We start from the raw sequence: 12,658 nt of genomic DNA on the forward strand, positions 1-12,658 counted from the left end.
ATAGATTTTGTGATGGCTTTGCCTAAGACCGTTGGTGGAAAGGATGCCGTATGGGTTGTTGTGGATAGGTTGACCAAGTGTGCTAGGTTCATCCCTATCAAAAAGACTTGGAGTTTAGACCGTCTTGCTAGTGCTTATGTTGAGGAGATCGTTCGTTACCATGGTGTTCCTAAGGAGATCGTGTCGGATCGTGACCCGCGTTTTTGTTCGAGATTTTGGAAAGCTTTGCAAGATGCTATGGGTAGTAAGTTGTTGATGAGTACCGCTTTTCATGCCGCTACCGATGGACAATCCGAGAGGACGATTCAAACTCTAGAAGACTTGTTGCGTGCTTGTGCCCTTGATTTCCATTCTAGTTGGGAGAAGAGCTTACCTTTGGTGGAATTTTCTTACAATAATAGTTATCATGCTTCTATCAAGATGGCCCCTTATGAAACCCTTTATGGAAGGAAATGCCGTAGTCCGATTTGTTGGGATCAAGCAAGTGATGTTCGTGATCTAGGACCCGACAAGTTAGCCGAGACGATTGATCAAGTGAAACTCATCCGTGAAAGAATGAAAGCCGCCCAAGATAGACAGAAATCTTATGCCGATGTTCGCCGTCGACCCTTAGAGTTTGAAGTTGGAGATAAAGTGTTCTTGAAAGTGTCCCCGATGAAAGGAGTAAAGAGGTTCGGAGTTAAAGGGAAGTTGAGTCCGAAGTACATTGGACCTTATGAAGTGATAAAAAGGATTGGTGCCGTGGCTTATAGATTGGATTTGCCCCCGAGTTTGGGTAAAGTTCATGACGTTTTCCACGTGTCTCAACTTAGGAAATACATTAGCGACCCTAGTCATGTGTTGCAAAATGAAATTCCCGAGCTTGAGCCTAGTCTTTGTTTCGAGGAGAGACCGATTCGTATCTTGGATAAGAAGGAGAAGAAGCTAAGGAGCAAAGTGGTGCCCTTGGTGAAAGTGTTGTGGAAGGGTGGTGATGTAGAAGAAGAGACGTGGGAGCCGGAGGCTTCCATGCGTGACAAGTACCCTAGTTTGTTTTAGTAAGGTAATGCCTTTCGCTTCAAGTTTCGAGGGCGAAACTTTTTAAAAGGTGGGATGATTGTAACACCCCGCGCTTTCCTAATATTTTTTTAATAAACTTTTAAGTAATTTTTATTAAATAATTATTATTTAAAACTTATTTTCATAAAATATTGTCTTAGCCGTGTAACGGTGATAATAGTGTAGATTTTAATAATATTATTCTCCGACTCGAGTTATAGTAGACTTGGGACGAAAATTCTAGTAGATACCGACTCATTTTGAGTTATTGGGCTTAACTTGACTCATGGGCCTTTTTTCCCCTCTTTTCTCTACACAAAACCTCAACTAAACCCTCACAACTTCATCTCCCTCACTTCTAATTTCTGAAATTTCCCAACAACCACATCACCATTGTTGAACCTTCCCTTACTAACCCTAAAATCACCATATCTCACTCAATTCTTCACCAATCTCGTTCCTTTTCGCGCCATTCTCTTCCTTTTCTCATTTCCCTTCTTTCTAAGTAAGAAAGTTGCCATCTTTTCCTCTATTTCGAAATTCTCATCTTACAAGGATGTGGATTCTTGACTTAATACCTTTGTTTTTGTGTTTAGGGGAGAACTTGGACAACCCGGAGGAGGATAGCTACATCATTGACGAGTCTTTAGAAGATTGAAGTGCAAAAAGGTAACGGTGATGGGTTACTCGACTTTTATGTTAAAATTGTGTGAATTGTGTAGTATTAGACTCACATGAATGTTAAATTTGGTGTCTTTCATGTTTTTTGGTGATTTGGTGTTGAGTAGAATACTTGTATGACAATTCTCACATGTTTAAGGAGTAATTTCATGTCTTGTTGTAATATGGTGAAATATGGGATGATGTTAGTGTAATTCCCTCATAATTATTTGATTTAAGCCTCACTTTAATGACTTATAACCCACCCCATATGTTAATTACATCTTGAAAGTGGTAATTTTCTGAGTATTCATCATGTTTAAGAAGTATGAAATGATTAAATGAAAGATGGTTGAATTTGGAAGGCTTTAGATGAATGTTTGTTGAGTTTTCGATATAAGGATCCTCTCCGTAGGTGGTGGGCGCACCGCCTACCCAACCGGCAGCGCGTCTTTGCATTTCTGACTTGTAAAAATAGAGAATTAAGCCTTTGTAATCCCCTCCCGGTGGGCAGCAAATGCCTACCCAACCTAAGTGCATTGATATGAAATTTTGGTGTTTTTTATAATAGGGTGTATCCCTGCGGTGGGCAAGAAACTGTCAACCGGCAGAGAATACACAATGTGAAATGTTGAAGATTAATTGACTTTAGCTTGTATCCCCTCGCCGGGGACTGGACCGTGCACCGCCACCCTACAGAGGATACACATTGAATGTTTTTACCTTGTTTCCTTTAGCTTGTATCCCCCGGTGGGCGGCACCGCCACCCTACAGAGAATACACCCTCACCTAATTTGACATTGTTCACCATAGCATGAATCCTCTGCCGGTGGGCGCTCGCCCACACCGGCAGAGAGTACCTGATGTTTCTCATACCTTTATACTTATGCATGCTTCACATGAATTGTTTACGTTATGTTTGTGCAATCTTTTCCACTCGTATTTGTGACCCGAGTGTGACGTTTTACATTGTGAGACTACTCGACATTCCTTATTTATTTGCCCTCGGACATTGGGTCACGGTTAGGTGCCATTGTTTCCGAGTTGGGCTATTTTTCCTTCCGCCTCTTCGGACCGGGGTCACGGTTAGGTGACAAGGTTCCGCTTGAGGTTACTCGACTTTCGGGCACGGTTAGGTGTACCATATTTTGAGTCTTGGATACGATTTGGTATCGTTTGTCGAATCGGGTGTCGTCCATCCCAAGAGTCCGGCCAAAGTTTAGACTAGGACCGTATTATGATCGTCGTCCTACCAAGAGGTTGGAGTCTAGAGGGTTGTCTTGTTTGAGTCTATACTTTGTAATTTGTCTTACATTTGAGTCGAGTCAATTGGTGACCGTTTGACCTAATTATTCTTCTCTCATTTATGCATAACTACTCTTATTGCATTTTGTATACTAATCATGATTCTCTTGTTACCGTAAGTATTTATTCTTATGCTTGTTTGTTTAATTACATTCCTAATTACTTGTATTTTGACATATTGTGGTGGAGAACCCGAGTTACTCCCCACCGATCGTGGCTTTCATATTTATTATGAATGACAGGTTGGTGATGAAGCTTAAGTGGGGAAGACCGTGTGAGCTATCGAGTTCTTACCTTGGGCCTTATTTAGCTATTACTTTAATAGACTCACCTACTTTTAGATTCATGTTCATTCGTGGGATATCTTTTCCCCAATAAATAGACTTGTATTGTAAACTTAAACTTAACTATCTAAACTTATCTATCGTGTTGGTGTTACCTCGCGTTGGACTTCACTAGAAGCCTTAAAAGTTTTAAAAATCTCGTGTTTCTGCCACGATTTACTAGTTATATTTAGTTGCCTCAACGAGGGGTGTCACAGTTATAGCCACTAATATCGCTCGAAAAGTTCCTCTTTTAAGTATATACTAGATTTAATGCCCGTGCGATGCACGGGCCACTTGTTAGATCTCTTGTAACTATTTTAATCATACTTTGAAGTTTGAACGTCATGTGCTGACCTAAACTTTGAGAATTATTCGTGCGATGTGCTACTTCTTTAGATCGTCCGTAGTAATCTTAATTACATTTAAATTGAAAAAGGCGAACATTTATATTGTTTTTCCCAACTAATATATATGTGATAAATAATATCATTTGTGTTTTATTCAATTAAAATAACATTTTTATCAATTAAAATTAAAAGATAAGTTCATCTCTCCAGAATGCTGATCTATCTCCAACTTGAAAATTGATACCAAGTATTTTGTTACTCCAATATAGCTTGTACTCCGTATTGTCTTAGCAAATAGACTATGGATTTGAGAAATCATACCTTTACCGTCCCATTAAATTATTTGCGTATTCCGTTTTGAGCCGTTCCCATTGAATGTTTATGTTTTCTTATGTATCTCTCCTTTAATTAGCTAATTGACCAAATTAGCCCTATTATTACTCCTCTTTTGTGATTGCGACACTTAAATGTACAATATTTCGTAAGCTTTTAATGATTGTTGATAACTTTATGAGCACTAAAACATTAGACGAAGTTGGGTGAATAGTAAAAATCAATAGTTAGCATAACAATTTTGGGGAAAAAAATTAGTTAAATCATATGAATTGATTAATTACATACAAAAGAAACTTTATAATCAAACCAACTCATGTTGTACTCCGTACTATACTCCGTAATCCGTAAGTAGTAACCATCATTTGTTTAATCATATGAATAACATGTTGTTAGTTGAGGTTTATTCGAAGTTCAATACTGTACGACTTCACAACCACCATTTGTTGTCTTTGTAACTATCCACATCACCAAATACTTAGAAAATGAGAGTCATGAATGTAAAATCACATAATATACACCAAATAACCAACAAAAATGATAAAAACAATAAACTGAGGAAGAGAGTATGATATATTGATACTTACGCAAAAACATGATGGATTAATGCTAAATGGAGGGGATTGATACTAATTAATCACTTTCCCTCACTACCATCACTAATCACTCCTAATTTCACTATATAAGCCTTCTTTTTCCACTCACTTCTCTCTCCTATCACACAAATATCATTCCCCTCATCTCTCTAAAACCCAAAAAACCAAAACATTTCCAAAAACCTAAAAATTCAAAAAAAAAAAAACAACAAACAACCACAAGAACAACCCGACAACCACCCACAACATCCACAAGAACAACCCGACAACCACCCAAAATAAACAACCACAACCCGCATCACCCTCCCCTTCTCCTTTTTTTCCAGATCTGAGACCACCATGACACCACCACGCACTACCTCGACACCCCTGCCACCACGCCTCGCGGCTCACCCACACCCACCATTTCCAGATCTGAAACACCCCCCGACTACCACTCCGACCTCCACGACCCACCGTCCTCTTGTTTTCGTTCTCCAACCAACACCACGGCACCCCCTGCCTGCATCCAACCCACCACCATTTCCGACTGCCACTACAACCCCTGCTCCCTCCCTCCTCTCTCCGTCGCGGCTCCACAACCTTTTTTTTCTTTTTTTTTTTTTCTGATTTCTTATGTTTCCATTTCCGATTTGGAAAAATAAAGAAGAAAGTGGCGTGTTCTTTAACTATGAGTGCTGAAGTTGTTTAGCTATAAAGAGAATAAAGAAGAATATAGAAAAAAGTGGCGTGTTCTGGCGATTTTTATTCTTTAGCTGAACAAAGTTGTTTAGTTTAGTTTCAAATCACGTGTCTTTGTCGGCATGTTCTTGCCACATCCTCCCCCATTTTTTCTCTTTCTCATTTTTGTGCTTTTCAGATTTTTAGCCTTTTTGTTGTTTTACGAGTGTTCATTTTTGTGCTTTTCAAATAATAAATTGTGTGTTTTGTTTTGCTTATGTTTGAAAATTGGTGTTTTGGTTTGTTGTTGGTCATTATTTATGTTCAAGACGGTTTTGTTCATATTCAAACACGGATCTGGAAAATAGGAAGTATATATTTTTTCAGATTTCGTATTTTAAATATTGATTTGTTTTATATTTTAAAAGCTCGTCTTGTTAAATTTCTCTCGTTATATTTTTTTTTTCAGATTTACACTTGTATTTTATTACGTTAAAGTTACACTGTAGTGGTTTCAGATCTGGTTTTTTAAAATTTACACTTATATTTCTTTACATTTACACTCCTATTTCTTTACATTTACACTCATATTTCTTTACATTTACACTCGTATTTCTTTACATTTACACTCACATTTTTCAGATTTACACTCACATTTCTTTACATTTACACTCACATTTCTTTACATTTCTTTACATTTACACTCATATTTTTTTTTTGCATTTACACGCATTTTTCAGATTTACACTCATATTTTTTACATTTACACTCGTATTTCTTTACATTTACACTTATATTTCTTTACATTTACACGCATTTTTCAGATTTACACTCATATTTCTTTACAATTACACTCGTACTTCTTTACATTTACACTCATAATTTTTACATTTACACTCATATTTCTTTACATTTACACTCATATATTTGTACATTTACACTTGTTAAATTTATATAGATTTGCACTAATATATTTTTGTGGATATGAGTTGGTGGTGGAGGACGACGGTGGTGGTGTTTGTTGGTAGTCGGACTAAAGTTTTACTCGTAAAGGACTAAAGTTACACTTATAAAGGACCAAAGTCACACTCAAAGGACCAAATTTACAATCTTAAACCTTCAAATTTATACTTAAAATACTACATTTACACTCGGAAAACATCACATTTACACTTGTAAAATGTTAAAATTATATAAATTCAAAATTTCCGTAAAAAAAAAAAAAATCAAATTTACACTCTTAAAATGTTACATTTACACTCGTAAAACATCACATTTACACTTGTAAAATGTTAAAATTATATAAATTCAAAATTTCCGTCACAAAAAATCAAATTTACACTCTTAAAGTGTTACATTTACACTCGTAAAATATCACATTTACACTTGTAAAATGTTAAATTTATATAAATTCAAAATTTCCGTCACAAAAAAACAAATTTACACTCTTAAAATGTTACATTTACACTCGTAAAACATCAAATTTACACTTGTAAAATGTTAAAATTATATAAATATAAATTCAAAATTTCCGTCACAAAAAATTAAATTTACACTCTTAAAATGTTACATTTATACTCGTAAAACATCACATTTACACTTGTAAAATGTTAAAATTATATAAATTCAAAATTTCCGTCACAAAAAATCAAATTTACACTCTTAAAATGTTACATTTACACTCGTAAAACATCACATTTACACTTGTAAAATGTTAAAATTACATAAATTCAAAATTTCCGTCACAAAAAATTAAATTTACACTCTTAAAATGTTACATTTACACTCGTAAAACATCACATTTACACTTGTAAAATGTTAAAATTATATAAATTCAAAATTTCCGTCACATTTACACTTGTAAAACTCATACAACATTACATTTACACTTCTGAAATCTAAAACTCAAAACTGATTAATTAGGGCTAGAGAGAGAAAGAAAAATTAATTAGTGTATAGAAATTTGATTAGTGGTAATTTTTTTTGGTAATTCTCAACCATCCATCTCAATCCAACCATCCACATTTTTTTTCCTTTTCTTTTTAATAGCCCTTAATCAAATTCATCTCAACCATCCAATGAGTCCATCCAATGGCCCTTAGAAGGACTTATGGACTCAATTGAGAAGGAGGACAAATTAGAACTCCCCTATCTCTCTCTCTCTCTCTCTCTCTCTCTCTCTCTCTCTCTCTCTCTCTCTCTCTCTCTCTCTCTCTCTCTCTCTCTCTCTCTCTCTCTCTCTCTCTCTCTCTCTCTCTCTATATATATATATATATATATATATATATATATATATATATATATATATATATATATATATGCGGGATCTCGTGAGTTTGGTTCTTAAGGTGAGTTGTGAGTTTGTGTGCTCACAACAGTCTCACCATTGAATAAAGAGAAATAGATGGCTAAGATTAAATCTAATAAAAATTGTAATAATAAAAAAAAAAAGGTAAATGATATCAAACGCCACCGTTGTTAATTAGCTTTGCTTCCGAGAATATCGTTAAATTATTAATTAATCATTCATCTCCTCCAAAAATTATTCCTACCTACGAAATTCTCGCCGCTTAAATGCTTAACAATCAACTCCTCAACCTTCTTTTTTTCAACTACCTCCAATCCAAAAGATACTCCATTGCTCCATCCTTTGGTCACCCTTCTTCCATGTCAATCAACTCCTCAACCCTCTTTTTTTTTCCCTCCATTTAATCATGATTCATTAATCGATTTCATCAACCTTTTTCTTAATGTCAATCGTGCACAAAAGTTTTTGACCCGCGACAAAGGTTACACCAAACCTCTTAGGTTTCGATCCGATGGTGAAAATGACAGTGTGTCAAGAAAGGCTTCAGATTCTATTTAAATTAGAAGGGTTGGTGGTTGTCTAAGCGGCTGAACGGACGAAACCAATGAGTGAAGTTATTGGATAGCATATAAGTGAATATTTGTTGGAAGTATGACGATTTTGGTGGCTATGGCCTATTGTGGTGGGTGGTTTTTTAATTTAGAATGATTGTTGGTGGGGGTGGGAAAAATGTGCAACTTACTAACATTTAAACCCTGACAACCGTAATATGAAGATTAGATAAGGCTTATCAATTTCCCTGACAAGCGTCGTTTCAATGTTTTGATTAATTTCGTAAGTATCGTCACTCTATTTAGCTTGTCATGGCTGATTAATTTCGTTTCAAGTATTCCGACCAATGTTCTTTTTCTAAGAACGTTTCTCTATTCTTTTCTCTTCAAGTTAACCTTGGTGAGGTTGTTAGATGTTCATAATCAAAAGTTTATTAATTGGTTGCCTTCGTGTTGAATAAGGCATTTCATAAACAACATGAGATTAATAATATAACTGTCTCATGACGAGTTTAGTGAGTCGTGCGTGCTCTTTGATTGGTGCAACTTGATTGTCACGATTGGTAGCTAAATTTGTTGGGTTTCCTTGTCGGGTTTCAAAGTATTAAAAAAAAAATCAAAGTGACATCGAAATAACATCACAATAACACCAGAATAACGACACAATAACACGTGGTAAAAAACGAGTAAAAAAATTAAAGTGACACCGGAATAACATCACAATAACAGAAGAATAACAGTAGAATAACAACACAATAACACGTGGTAAAAAAAAAATCAAAGTCGTAAAAAAAATCAAAGTGGCACCGGAATAACATCACAATAACACCAGCTCTCTTCAGGTCGCCGGCGAGTAGTAACCTGCTTCTTTTTTGCACCTCTTTTTATTGATAATAGTTTCGGTGGTTGACTGTCCAGGCTCTTTCATGGTGATGGTCGGCTGTTACCTCACTTTCCCGACCTTCCTTTGTCACTTCTGATTTGGTGAAACCGTTTCCTTGTCTTTTTTTTCTCTGAGTTATGGATGGTTTTCTGGCTTTTAGAATTTGTTTGATTTTAATAATTTTGCTTTGCTGTGTGTTTGTTAGATATACCTTGTTACTCCGTATAATTTAATTACTGCTTTTTCTTACTTTTTCAATCGTTTTGATCACCTACCTCATGAATCATACTTCCTATGCCGAGTTCTTTGAGTTCTTTGGTTATTTCCATGATTGTGTCGGGTCGGAGAATGGTGATTGCTAGAATTTTGTTTTTTTTCCCATTTAGATGCTTCCCCCCTTTATAAAATTCATGCCTTTAAAGACTTAGGTAATGATCTTTTTAGACAAAATCAGTTTGCCGAGGCGAGTGCCTGCTATGACAAAGCATGTCGCCTCTTGAGTGATGTTCTGAAAGATGTGTCCGGTCTTGATTTAAACACTTTTTCAAGCTTGGCAATTTCTTTGTGTTTAAATTTAGCTGCTTGTGCTATTAAATTTCGAGCTTTTGAGGGAGCGTTAATTCTATGCTCAATGATGCTGAATTTTTATCCTCGACATACCAAGGCCCTCTTTCGTAAAGCTGTGCCTCTTAGAAATTTGCATAGGTTACCCGAGGCTTGCTGCACTTTGGAGGAGGCGGTCTCGGTGGAGCCTCGAAATAAGGATATTCTTCATGAGTTGGACGAAGTTAAAAAGCTTCATGTTTTTAACCTAAATGGTAAGCGTGTGGTGGACGATTCTTTTGAAGCTAATGTTATTCGAGAAGGAAAACGAGCTATGTCTTTGCTGATTGGTCATGATGCGAGTGGCTCAATTAATGTTACAATGACAAAATATTGTGAACAAGAAACAGGGTGTGCTACTACTTCACCTACAATGGTTATAAAGGATTTGGGTAGTACTAGTTCTTATCAATTTAACCCCCTAAGCAAGGGCAAGAAAGGTAAGATTTCGAACCATGATGCTGCTATGGATACTGTTCCGGTGCCTTTTGAGAAAGGGAATCAAGTTGCCCGCAGTAGCACGGAGTTGTTAATTGCTGATATAAGTGATGAACAAAATGAGAGTAATAAGTTTTCAGACTTGAATACGAATTCCGCCACTATTTCTGAAACTCATTTATCTTCGCCAGTTAAGGGTGATTGTAATCCCTTTGATACATGTACCCTAGGCTCTACTACCGTCCATAAAAATTTGTTTCTATCGTCCAATGATTATGCAAACTTAATGCTAGGAAAGAAGTTGCAATGTTTTCATACAACATCTGGTGCCTCTTTGATAGTTAGCCCCCTCTTTTTCCAAAAATTCTACCTCGACGGGAACTCCCCATAAAAGTTTTTCATCTGAAGCCGCGGTTCCCATTTCGTCTCCTCCGCCCGTGAATCTTTGTACATCCATGGACATTTCACAGGTTGGACAGTTGAACATAATCAACTTCACTAGTGAGGAGGATCAGCCTCTTGAAGTCAAGAGACCATGTTTGTCGACCGAGAGGATTTTCGATCCCATCACTGAGCTAAGGGAGGTTTCAGTGGTAAAAAGTACCATCTTGGAGCAGTCTGGGATGGACGGTTCTGATCACTTGTCAAGTCAAAGGCCGTTTGTCTTTTCAGCCTTGAAGACATGTTCAAGCAAGAGATGTAGTCGACATTGTATGGGTCGTGATCGCGCTAAACTCAAGAATATACAGTTGGTAAAGGTTGGACTTGGAGGTTCTACTGTCTTCTCCAGATTTACATCTCTGGAAATGGTCGTCAGTTCTAAAAGAGAGATTTGTCCAATCCAGTTCGACGCTTTTTATCATTCACCGCGTAAGAGGCGTCGTCTTTGTATTTTTAACGAGTCTGTTTGGTTTACTAGTTGTGTTACTTGGGTTTCTTCCAGCTTAGGGGTCTCTAATGCCCCTTGGTTTGCTATGTAGTTGTTGTGTATGTAATAGAACCTTATGTTTATATAAAATAGTACATGTTTGTCTAAAAAAATAAAATAAAAAAAATTAGGGTACTCTTTCTGTGGTTACAAAAAATGTGTTCTATACCCTCACAATACAAAATGTCAAATGACCGAATTACCCCTCACTTAAACAAAACAATATGAGTGGATATCAAGGGTTGAGTCGTCATTTCGTCTTCTAAAATTGGTCTTCAGCATATAAAAACAAGCCAACCATCACAAATAAAAGGGTAGCAATTCGACGGTGGTCTGGACTCGGGTGGTGGTCGGAGTACTAGCAGGACGACGACATAAGGATTGGCCTGCTCGAATTGTGGTTGATGTGGTGGTTGAATTGAGCAGCTATGGTGAATGTTGGTGGTAGCGGAATCGATATGGGGGCGAGTTGGAGTTCGTATGGTGGTTCAAATTGGTTGAAGGTTGTGGTGGTGAGATGGTCGATTGACGGTGCTGCTGATGGTGTTGTGCGAGCCGTGGGCAGAGATGGAGCAGCGGAGCTGCGATGTGGGCTGCTAACAGGAGAAAGAGTAGCGGCGGTGAGAAAGGCCGTAGTGGTTTGGTTGTTGTCGAGATTACGGACTCGGGATGAGCCTACTTCATGGCGGTTGTGAACGCACTTGGTGATGCAAACTCGAATTGTTTTGGGCAGCGGAGTTCGGTTAGCTGACTCGTTGTGGCCTGATTGAAAGCACCTGTTCTGGGCAGCTTAGTGCGCTCGGGTTGCACAAATTGATAAGTGTGTTGGTGATGTCGGGGTTGATAGTGGCTGCCGGCGGTGAGGCTATATGCTGGAATGATTCTTTGGGACGATACTCGGGTTTTGATTACGATTTGAGTGAATGCAGAGGTCAGCAGAGGAGGGTGAGATGTTGTCTAATGGTGAGAATGGTGGGTGTTTGATATGGGAGTGTTGATGATAAGATAGCAGGGGAGTTAAAATGTTGAATGAGTGAAAAAGGCCAAATTTGACCTTGATTTTAGTATTTTTGTTGATTTCCTCAAACTTTACCAACCCGTCTTAATTCTGTCTCGACCCGATTTACTTTTCAATTTCCGTCTTCATTCACGAACTAGTTCCTGCCCAAAATTTAAACAACCAAAGAGTACCAAAAACCACAAATCTAACAATTATTCACAATAAATATAATAAAACTAATAATTACTAATTAAACTAATAAGTGAGCTATTAGACAATTAAAGCACACAAAATCGAGTTGGAATAAGATATAAATGAGGGGTAAAACGCGACCAAAATACTACTCATCAGCTACGCTTTGCTGGGCCTTAATAGTTTTGCTGGCCTTCTCATTGCCATCATGCCCCTAACACTCATCTAGCCCAATTTTACCCACTTGCACTCACCTTAACAAACGCATCTCTCCTTCCTCTTGCACTTTTTCACTCTCCTCTCCGTTGTTGCCTTGCATTCCTCTCTATCATCTCCCACGTTTCACAAACACCTTTTACTTTTAGTATCTTCAAAAGACAAAGGCACTGCCAAAGATGGTGTCGATGGCAGATTAATCAAGAATGCAAGGAGGATCTTCCGACATTGGTTACAGTCTCAAATACCAAGTAATTACATCTTCTAAACCCTA

This window comes from Silene latifolia, chromosome Y (genome assembly GCF_048544455.1).
Source record: "Silene latifolia isolate original U9 population chromosome Y, ASM4854445v1, whole genome shotgun sequence".
In the NCBI taxonomy this organism is placed as follows: Eukaryota; Viridiplantae; Streptophyta; class Magnoliopsida; order Caryophyllales; family Caryophyllaceae; genus Silene; species Silene latifolia.